The sequence below is a fragment of the Trachemys scripta genome, chromosome 1 (genome assembly GCF_013100865.1).
Source record: "Trachemys scripta elegans isolate TJP31775 chromosome 1, CAS_Tse_1.0, whole genome shotgun sequence".
Lineage (NCBI taxonomy): Eukaryota > Metazoa > Chordata > Testudines > Emydidae > Trachemys > Trachemys scripta.
Genome location: NC_048298.1, coordinates 242,389,211 through 242,400,823, shown reverse-complemented (window position 1 = coordinate 242,400,823; position 11,613 = coordinate 242,389,211). Strand labels below are relative to the sequence as shown.

The following is an 11,613-nucleotide window of genomic DNA, read 5'->3' as shown; positions in this document are numbered from 1 at the left end:
GCACCTCTGCACTAAAGCATGAGAATGCTGCTTACAGCATATGGATGAAGAAATGTACCGTTAGTGGCATTTTTTTCATAAATGTATATCTTTGAAGAAGTACCATCTCACTGGGCAACAACTGTGATGTTCCCAGTGTTTCCCTTTTGTTTGGCATTGTCAATTTGGCAGGATATCAACCGGTTCTTTGTTGTGCTGAACAGCAACCAGATTGTTTGAATCTGAATGGGTATTTTTCTCCCCTTCCTTCAAGAGGTTGATGCAAAGGGGGAAAAATAGACAAGGAAGTTTGAAAAGACTTGCATCTTTATAATTTCTACATTTGGATAAATCTAAAGGGGAGAAGGGGGTGTGTGGATGTAGGAATGTGTATGCTGTAAGCAGCATTCTCATGCTTTAGTGGCATATTTCCTAGCAGAATGTACAGAAGTCTTGCAAAAAAAAAAAAAAAAAAAAAAAAAAACCAGATTATGTGGAGTCTATTTGCTCATCACTTGCTTTTTCTAAAGTGTTAAGTACATTAACTTTCTGTCTCTTGTTTTTATTGTGCAATGGTTTTGTCACCATATTGTATTGAGTCAATTGAAATAATGGCTTTATCCTAATTGCCATTGTTACTCAGAGTGAAGTAAAAGAGGTTGGGGTAGGGAGGTCGAGACCTGAGGAAATAAGTATGTCTGCACGGCTGCCAGGGCTATAAATCCATGGATGGTGGCAATGGTGTGAACACTAGTGTAGACAGGCTGTGCTGTTGAAAGGCCCATGCAGTCTAACCCTGTTCAGAGCAAGTATAGTGATTAAACTGCGGTCAGCCTGTCTCCATTCAAGCTTCTACCATTGCTGCTTTTGCCCCGTGGCAGGGACAGTCGGAAACGGTAAGGCAAGGAAGCCGAGTGTGTGTACACAAGCTGTGTGTGTGTGTCAGGCTGAGAGGAACACACAACAGTGTGTGTGTGTGTGAGAGAGAGAGAGAGAGGGAGAACTAAGAGCCAGTATGTGAATGTGACAGAGAAGTAACTGGGGAGATGTGTGTGTTTGAGACACTGACAGAAAGCGAAAGTGTGTGTCAAGAGATCAACACAAGCGGCGCCTCCAGCGCTCACACCTCCTTGTGGGAACGAAGTGCTGCGCGGCTGGGAGGAGAGAAAGCAAAGCAGCTGTTACCTTTGACTAAGCAGCTGTAATTAGTGTGTGTGTCTCCCTCCCGCTCTGGTCTCCTCCCACCCCCTCTCGGTGCTGGGCAGAGTCTCAGACAGGGGATCGCTCTGCTCTGAAGTGTCTGACTGGCGGAGCCTGGGACTACGCTGGCCAAACCCGGGGCAATCGAGAGCGTCTCCCAGCCGGAGGCTGCGGGCTGGTGAGAGCCCCCTGGTCGGAGCGGTGAGTGTGAGGCGCGCGGGCGGGGAGAGAGACAGACCGCGGCGGAGCTGCAGGCACACGCTGGGCGGCTTTGTTGCCCAGCTGAAGTTCAAGCGCTCGTCGCCTTGCAGAGCCGCGGGCTGCTGAAGCGCCTCTTGAGCTGCCGCGGGGGGCTGCCAGGGGCCCCGGTTTCTCACGGGCCGGGTTTGCTGCTCCGCGAGTTTGCCAGCGCCTGAGCCCCGGCCGGGAAGCGGCCGGTGCTGTGACACGCGTCGCGCTTTGTGTCCTGAGCGAGCCTTTAAGCGGAGGGTAAGAGACCCCCCCACCCCCTTGCCACAAGCCGCGCGGGGAGCGGGCTGGTCTGCGGGAGCCCGCCCGGAGAAGGGTGAAAGCGGCTAGTTGCTAAGGTTACTAGGGGAGCGATGGAGAGGGTCACACATGTAGCCCCTCGGGGAAGAGGCTGGCTCCCGTGTTGTGTGGGGAGCGAGCCTCTAGTTTAGAGCAGTGTTCGGGCGCTGGAACAATTTGCATAGTGGGGGTGCTGAGAGCCATTGAACCAAACTGGCAGCCCTGTATGTGATGGAAACCACTTCAAGGCAGGGAGTGTGGCAGCACCCCCTGCACCTGTAGGTCCTGTGAAATTAATAGGCAGCAGGTTTAAAACAAAGGGAAGTATTTTTTCACACAATGCACCCTCAGACTGTAGAACTCCTTGCCAGAGGATGTTGTGAAGGCCAAGACTATAACTGGGTTCAAAAAAGAACTAGATAAGTTCATGGAGGATAGGTCCTTCAATGGCTATTAGCCAGAATGGGCAGGGATGGTGTCCCTAGCCTCCATTTGGCAGAAGCTGGGAATGGGCAACAGGGGATGAATAACTTGATGATTACCTGTTCTGTTCATTCCCTCTGGGGCACCTGGCATTGGCCACTGTCGGAAGACAGGATACTGGGCTAGATGGATCTTTGGTCTGACCCAGTATGGCCATTCTTATGTTCTTACATTATGTTCTTATGGACATGTTTCTCAACCACCCGTCCATGGACTGGTACCGGTCCCTGAAATCTCCCTGACACAGTTTAGGAAGGCAATAGCTGGTCCATGGTATCAGAAAGGTTGAGAAAGACTGCTTTAGGCTATGTCTACATTGAGTACCTTACAGCGGCACAGCTGTGCCAATATAGTTCTGCTGCTGTAAGGTATGCTGTGTAGCTGCTCTTTGCCAACAGGAGAGAGCTTTCCTGATGGCAAAATCACCCCCATGCGGGGCGGTAGCTTTGTTGGTGGGAAAGTGTCTCCTGCCGACAAAACGCTGTTCCTAGGGACATTTTGTCATTAAAAGTTTTGTCAGTCAGGAGTGTGTTTTTTCACCCCCCCCAACTGACAAAAGTTTTAATGACAAAAGTGCAGTGTAGACATAGCCTTAGAGGAAGAGTGGAGGTGAGAAAACTAGTCTAGGATCTGCCCCAGATGCCCTTCCTCAAATAATCTGCTCTAGTTTAATGACATTGCACTGAGCATCTTCCTCCCCTTGGGTGGAGTAAATGGATAAGAGCACAACTTGAAGCAAGCCTGCCATCAAAACAGTGTAAATAAATGACTGCATTACTCCCACACCAGCCTATCAGCTACAAAAGATTATTTTTGTTTTTCTACCCAGCCCCTGTAGGAAAGGTGCAGTCCAGTGGTGTGAGCATGGTACTCAGAGCTAGGAGCTCCTCTGTTCTTGTCCCAGCTCTAACACCGATTTTCAGCTAAAAGCCTGGGCAAGTTTTCACTGTCTGTCTCAATTTCCCCCTGTTTAAAATAGGAGTGATACCAACCTCACGTGGCCATTGCTAATATTAATTAATTGGATAATGTACATAAGAATGGCCATAGTGAGTGAGACCAATGATCCATCTAGCCCAGTATACTGTCTTCTGATAATGCCTGATGTGCAGAACAGGACAATTTATGAGTTATCTACCATCTGTTGGCCAGTCCCAACTTCTGATAGTCAGAGGTATAGGGACACCAGAGCATGGCTTGAGTCCCTGACTATCTTGGTTAATAGCCATTGATGTACCTATCCTCCATGAACTTATCTAATTCTTTTTTGACCCTAGTTATACTTTTGGTCTTCACAACATCCTCTGGCAATGAGTTCCACAGATTGACTGTACACTGTGTGAAAAAGTATTTCCGTTTGTTCATTTTAAATCTGCTGCCTATTCATTTCATTTGGTGACCCTTGGTTTGTGTGTTATGTGAAGGAGTAAATAACACTTCCCTATTCACTTTCTCCACATCATTCATAATTTTATAGACCTCTATCATAACCCCCCTCAGTCATCTCTTTTCTAAACTGAACAGTCCCAGGCTTTTTCATCTCTGCTCATCTGGAAGCTGTTCCATACCCCTAATTACTTTTGTTGCCCTTCTCTGTACCTTTTCCAATTCTAATATATCTTTTTTGAGATGGGTTGACCAGACCTACATGCAGTATTCAAGGTGTGAGTGTACTGTGTATTTACATAGTGGTATTATGGTATTTTTTGTCTTCTTATGTGTTAGCTGTTTTTGACTACTGCTGCACGTTGAGTGGATGTTTTCAGAGGACTATCTGTGGTGACTCCAAGATCTCTTTCTTGTAGTAACAGCGAATTTAGACCTCTATCATTTTGTTCATGTAGTTTCGATTATGTTGTCCAATGTGCATTACTTTGCATTTATAGACAATGAATGTCATCTGCCATGTTATTGCCTAGAGACAAGGTGGGTGAGGTAATAGCTTTTATTGGACCAACTTGTTTTGGTGAGAGACAAGCTTTTGGGCCACACAGAGCTTTTCTTCAGGTCAGAGCTCTATGTGGCTTGAAAGCTTGACTTTCTCACCAGCAGAAGTTGGTCCAGTAAAAGATATTACCTACCCTCTTGTCTCTCTAATAGACTGACATGGCTACAACTACACTGCATACAACATTTTGTTGCCCAGTCACCCAATTTTGTGTGATTCCTTCGTAACTCTTCACTGTCTATTTTGGACTTGATCATGAGTAATTTAGTGTCATCTACAAGTTTGTGTTTACTTCTTTTCTAGACCATTTATGAATATGTTCAACAGCACTGGTACCTGGACAGATTCCTGAGGGGCCCCACTATTTATGTCTCTCCATTGTGAAAACTGACCATTCATTCCTACCCTTTGTTTCCCATCTTTTAACCAGTTACCGATCCATGAGAGGACCTTCCCTCTTATCCCATGACTGCTTACTGTGCTTAAGAGCCTTTGGTGAGGGACCTTGTCAAAGGCTTTCTGAAAATCCAAGTACTCTACATCCACCGGATCACCCTTGTCCACATGTTTGTTGACCTTCTTTACCTGTTTGTAAAGCACTTTGAACATAAGAAGTGCCAAGTATTATTTCCTCAGAGAATCTAAATTATTTGGTTTAATTTGGGGATTTATCCCCCCCCCTTGTTTTTTATTCTTCGTTTGCTAGGGTGACCGGATTTCACTATGAATATGGGAGACCTGGTAAAATTACTTGTATTCAACCGGTACCTGGAGCCGCATCTTCCTGAGGCAACACATGGGGGAGCACACAGGGTCACATGCCCCCTCCCCAGATTTCTGCCAGGGTTCACACCACAATGTGGCCAGCAGCAGCCTTTCGGCACTGGACGGGACAGGAGCTGCTTCCAGCCACAGGAGAGGAGGAGTGGGGGAAGGGATGACCTGGCCCATGTCTTTGCAGAGCTCATCTCTACACACTCTCACTCTCTCTCTCTCTCCCCGCTGGGGCTGGAAGCAGCTTGTCCCTTCCTGCCCGCACAATGTCAAGAGGTAGCTAACACCTCCAGGCTGCTGCTGGCCACCTACATAACCCAGCCGCCTCCTGTCCCCGGGCTACAGCGTGGGCAGGAAGAGGTTAAGCCCTAAGGCTGCACTGTGCACCAGGGCCCAGGGAACCTGACTGCAGGGGCTTCAGTGAACCCAGCCAGAGAGGTGGCTCAACAGGGGAGGGTGCATAGGAGACGGGGAAGCCCTGCGCTCTATGGGGGCAGGGCCCAGGGCTGGGGGTGGGTGGGTGAAGAAGGTGCTAAGCTCCTGCCCGGGGGGCTGCTGTGGAGCCTGCAGGGTCCAGGCGCGAACAGGCTGGAAATCTCTCCCCACCCCCCGCCACTCCAGAGCTTAGCTGAGGGGAGGAATGGCTGCTCTGTGCCAGTGCTGTGTGGGGCTTTGGCACCTGCAGGGCTCGGCTCCCCTGGTCAGTGCTCTGAGCTGTTTTCCAGGGCACTGGTCCAGTCAGAGGCAGTGGGAGAGGAAGGAGCCTGCCGGCCAGGCTGTTGATGAGTTGAGTGCTCCAACCAGGGGCTGGTTCTCTGCACAGCACTGGGAATGAGAAGTGTCCTACTGGGGGGGCGGGGGGGGCGGGATATGGAGGAGTAGGTGTTGTGAAGGGAAAAAGCAGGAAGAGAACAGCGAGTGGGGGAGCATGTAAAGGGCTAATGGGTGGGTAACAGAGGCGACATGTAACCAGCCGCTGCTTGGCGCCTGCCCGCACTCACCAGCCACTGCAACGTGCAGCCAGTGCCAGCCGGGAACGGGACGGGGTCTGGCACACAGCAGGGGCTGCGCTGACAGACCAGCAGGGGGAGCGGCTGGCCCTGCGTGCTGCAGCTTTGCCCCCCTACCAGCCTTGCACACCCACCCCCATCATCAGCCATTGGACCGCCTTCCCCACTCACTGCTGGTGGTGTGCGGCTGGCGAGCAGGGATCCGGCCAGCAGCAGGACCCACAAGTACTGATTGGGGGGAAACATAAAATACAGGACAATTTAGCCATTTTAAAGAAAAAGTTGGGACACCAGCAGGAGGACTTAAATATGAGACTGTCCCTTTAAAAATGGGATGTCTGGTCACCCTACCTTTCTCCTTCCCTCCTGGCTAACCTGGACCCATGGTGACTTTCCTTTGCTAAGGAGGGCTGAATAGGACTCCTTTCAAAGCCTATCATTGCTGTCTTGAATTTGACCTGGGAGGGAGGATGGTGGGGTCACTGCAGAGGCTCCTCCCTTGGGCTAAGTAGGCTGACTCCTCTGTATTCCTATCCATTCTGGCACAGGGAGCAGGAGCCCAGCTCAGAGAACTGAACTTGTATGGCAGGATGTGCAGAGCTCTTAACTCTGTACCATGGTAGTGCAGTTATTTGTACTACTACTAGAAGCCCCAGCTGAGATTGCAGCATTAGGCTCTGTACAAACACATAGTAAGAGTCAGCCCCTGTCCCAAAGAGCACAAGTTTAAATAATCAAAGCAGGTAAATTGGTGTAGGGGAAACAAGAATAGAGAAGTGACTTGCCTAAGGTGATATAGGAGGTTAATGGCAGAGCTGGGACACAGAACCAGGTCTCCTGACTCCCAGTCCCATGCTTTATCCCATAGGCCATACTGCCTCCCTATTGTAATAGCTCTTCATTGCAAAAGTGAAATTTGTCTGTTTGTGGTGGAACTGAAAAAGTGTGTAAATCCCGTCAATAATGTTTGAAATAGAATTTGTGAGATTATACTTAATGTTGAAGATGAATGAGTATAATCACCCATCTGGTCAACAGGTGGATAGACTGACTCAAAGTTGTATAGTATATATTGTGTGTAATCAAATATAGCTTGAGCTTTCTTGAAATTTGGATATTTTATACTTGTTTGAGGCAACTGCATGACCAACACATGGCAATGCCTCACTGTGCTTGGAAACCACTGTTCTATTTCAGTCAAGCATGATGTTCCTCAAAATAGCTCCCTGATTTCAAAGCAGCACAGTGAAGTGAGGTGTATGTGGTACATGCTTCTGGGAAACATAGCATCTTGAAGTGATCATCAGAAGGTAGAGTAGAAATCCCTGCGTAACATGGTGTGCAGACAAGATAAACCTACTTAGTATGATGCTATACCAAGACACATACATTGTGGCAAAACAAAGATTATACCAAATGCTCGTCTTGGTACCAAAAAAGAGGTGTGTGGTCCAAAGGAAATTTGAAGGAGTCAGACTCCAAACAGGGCAGCACAAGTTAAAATTGCCCCTAAGAGCTTGTGATCCGCTGTCAGCTCATAGTGTAGTAGATCTCAATTGCACTTACTAAATGCAGTGGCATAGCTGCAGTGGTCCAAGGGGCACACAGTCAATAGGTAATGAGATTATGGGGGCCCAATTAGAGGGACTTCTGGGGGAGAGTGAGGCCTATTATCTCATTAGGGCAGGAGGGCGGCTGGGATATGGGGGCTGGGGGGGGAGGGGCTTCAGCTGGCGTGACCGCAGGTGTGAACAGCTGGCAAGGACATGTGGAAAAGATGAGGGTGGGGGGAGATTGCAGCGCCAGGGGATACACAGGGGCATGGAGTTATGGGGAAGCAGAGACGGGAGATGTGCTCCCCTTCCCCCCGACTCCTCCTGAGATGAAAGGTAAAAGCTTTGGTTGCTTTCCACAGGGCATAGTGAGGGAAGTCGGGGACTAGATAAGAGCTGAAGGAGACTGAATGGGAGAACTGAAAGAGGGTTTGGGGGGGCCTGAAATGTGGCTAGCATAGGCAGCGACTCCGTGGGTGCTCCGGGGCTGAAGCACCCATGGGAAAAAAATGGTGGGTGCTGAGCACTCACCGTTAACCCTCCCCTCCCCCGATCATTGCCTCCCCCTCCATCCCAGTGCCTCCCACCCGCTGTGATTGGGGTGGGAGGAGTGAGGGTGGGGTGTGCTTGGGGGAGGAGGTTGGAAGAAGCAGGGCAGGGGCGGGGCTTGGTGCAGGGCTGGGGTCAAGCACCCCCCAGCACATTGGAAAATAGGCGCCTCTCATGGCTAGGAGGGTGGATCAGGGAAGTGGGGACAGGAGAGGACCTGGAGAACTAATTTAATCAGAGCTGTGGGAGCAGAGGGCTAGATTGAAGGAGGCTGTGAGGGCTGGATCAGAACTGGAAGGGAGGAGGGGCATGGAGAAGCTGGGGATCTGTAGGGGAGCCATGAGGGAGTTGGAGGGAAGCTAGGCAGGAATTTGGGGACAGGAGGGCTGATTGGGGTTATGGGGTAGCTGAGCAGGAGCTGGGGGATATGGAGGCTGGATTGGGGCAGCAAGGGAGATGGAGGGAGGTAGGGGGCTGGACTGGTGCTGGAGAGGGTCGGATTTTGGAATCAGGAAAGAGGCCCCTAACCTATAGTTGCACCAAGCCCTTTTGGGGGTCTTGCTACATGATTGTCTACAAGTTTTTCTAATTTGTCTTCTGTCTACTGTTAACTCAGAGATGGTCACAGCTAATGACTACAGAACAATGTTGTAACCTCTCATGAAATTAGCAATAATTAGGGATGCACTCAGTGATGTTTGGCAGCATCATATCCTCACGTGTTGCCAGCAGTAACAACCATTTGAGATGTTTAACATTGGGTGGTCTAGGCCTGCTAGTTAAGAATCAGTCAATTTAATATTGGAACTACAGGTCATTGCACCTTTCTGAATGAAATATCAAATGATAAAGTATTTTCAGATGAGTAAGATGAAAGGATCTTCCTATAGTCTATTGCCAAATAGTCAGCTCTGCATGTAGAGAATCCAACTTCTTCAATTTGTGAATTCTTACTAAGAATGAAGTACTGTAGTGCCCTAAATTTATACCTATTTCATTTTACTTTGTACAGAAGCTTCATAGAAATCACATGAGAATCGGTGTGTACAGACAAATATTTTATGGTAATGGTCACAGTTAGTCTCTTTGAGTATTTATTGATATAGCTTTGGTGATGATACCAAAACACAGGATCAAAGGGGATTCTAGACCTTCAAGATGCTGGCCTCAGAAAGGAAGAGGGGCGAGTGGGTGGTCATCAGGCTGAGGCTGACATCCAAATTGACTGAGACACAAAGGGCAGATCTACACTTAAAATGCTGCATTGGCACAGCTGCACCGATGTAGCTGCGCCACTGTAGTGCTTAAGTGAAGACGCTCCTATGTTGGCAGGAGAGCTTCTCCTGTCGGTGTAATTAATCTACCTCTCCTAGAGGCAGAGACACTCTCTTGTCAACATAGCATGGTCTACACAGGGGATTAGGTTAGTATAACTACATTGTTCAGGGGTGGGGATTTCTCACACCCCTGAACAACATAGTTATACTGATATAGGTCTGTAGTGTAGACCTGGCCAAAGAGAGAAAGGAACTGCCGTAACTAGGTTGGCTCTCCCAACCCAGAAATGGGAATATGATGGAGTTGCTTGAACTATGACGTTATGCTTGGGTAACAAAATATGAGTATAGTATTCTTTTTTTGTTTTGTTGACATGATTTCCTAAATGTTTATCCCCTTTCGCAATAAAAAGCTGTTTTGTTTTGAGGATGCTGTTTTTGAGTCACTTTAATCAGCTGCTGTCACAGGCTCCTGGAGAAGGGCTTACAGGTCCCCAGTGCTGCTGGGCCTGTTGAGTTACCATGGTTGCCACGGGGGGGATGCTACTCAGAGATCCAATCTAAGAGAGGCCAGACCCTGTGGTTTCTCCCAGAGTGAGGTGCAGGATGCCAGGCCTGTCATCTAAGGGACTGACGGACTGTAAGGCTCAATTTGCCCAGTAACCACGACACAAATAAATAGCTACATGGTACTATATTGGATACCCAAATTCCAGATGATTGAAGGGTAATATTCCTGAAGGAGGTGGAAATAAATAGCTTTTGTGGGTAGGTAAAGGTCAAAGCAGAAAGTGAACCATTCAATAACTGCAGAAGCCATTGATACACGTGTATTTGCCACAAGTATAAGTTACCACACAGCTCTTTTTAAGCAAGTACATTTTATCCTTAAGATGAAAACATATTAAAAACAATAAAAGAACCTACACACATGCTAATAAACTTACCAGAGATCACCCCAACTCCAACATGGACTCTGGCAGGAGAGTAGTCTGTGAAAACCCTGCACAAGGGTTTCGAGTTCATAACTCCCTTTTGCAGAGAACAAGAATGCTCATCAGTTTATGAGGCACTTGTATCCAATTTGGGCCTCTGAAGAGACCATGAATAGGTATTGAGACAGACAATGGCTTTCTGCTCAGGCACAGCTTCAAAAGGATGGACTCAGAGATGGGTCATTTGCATTCCTCTCTCCCCATGTATTTCCTGGGAAATCCACTTCACACTTATTGTCCCCAAAAGTTCCTTGAAGTTGCTAATTCTTCCCAGAGATTGCTTTAGTCATGTCTCCTAGGCCTGGTCTACATTAAAAAGTTAGGTTGACTCAGCTACATTGCTCAGGGGTGTGAAAAATCCACACACCCCAAGTACCGTGGTTAAACCAACCTAACCCCCAGTGCAGATAGAACTCGGTTGACAGAAGAATTCTTCCATCAACCTAGCTACCTCCTCTCTGGGAAGTGGATTGCCTACGCTGATGGGAGAACCCCTCCCTTCAGCATAGGTAGCATCTACACTGAAGTGCTACAGCAGTGCAGCTGCAGCTGTGCCACTGTAGCATTTCAAGTGTAGAGAAGCCCCTAGAGAGATTACATACAATTCATAACAACACATTTGCATTTTTAATACAATAAACCCCAAAGGCACTAAACTTAATTCAATAAGGTTTAACTTAATAAGGTTTGGGATATTGCAGTATATTGTTATTTCTGTGTCAGTGGGCTGGTCTACACCAGGGGTCGGCAACGTTTGACACGTGGCTCGCCAGGGTAAGTACCCTGGCGGGCTGGGCCAGTTTATTTACCTGCTGACGCGGCAGGTTCGGGCGATAGCGGCCCCCACTCGCCGCGGTTCGCCGTCCCGGGCCAATGAGGGTGGCGAGAAGCAGCGTAGGCGAGGGATGTGCTCGCCGCGGCTTCACGTCACCCCCATTGGCCCGGGACGGTGAACCGCGGCCATTGGGGGCCGCGATCGGCCGAACCTGCCACGGCAGCAGGTAAATAAACTGGCCCGGCCCCCCCAGGGTGCTTACCCTGGCGAGCCGCATGCCAAACGTTGCCAACCCCGGTCTACACTATGGGGGGATCTATTTAAGTTACACAACTTCAGCTACGTGAATAACATAGCTGAAGTTGACATACTTAGATCTACTTACTGCGGTGTGTCGATGGGATCCCCCTTGCACTTCTCGTTGAGGTGGAGTACCAGAGTCGATGCTAGAGCAATTGGCAGTCGATTTATCACATCTATACTAGACATGTGAAATTGACCCCCGCTGGATCGATCACTGCCTGTTGATCCGGCCAATAGTG

The 11,613-nt window shown here is 48.7% G+C and overlaps 1 protein-coding gene across 1 annotated transcript in view; it reads left to right on the top strand.

The window, feature by feature from the left end:
* The first annotated feature begins 1,170 nt into the window (after positions 1–1,170).
* The window catches only part of MYO16 (myosin XVI), a 559,391-nt gene continuing 548,948 nt past the window's right edge, over positions 1,171–11,613 (top strand). The window contains exon 1 of the mRNA XM_034758177.1: positions 1,171–1,380. The gene's annotated coding sequence lies outside the window, so the exon portion shown is untranslated. The remainder of the gene's footprint in view (positions 1,381–11,613) is intronic.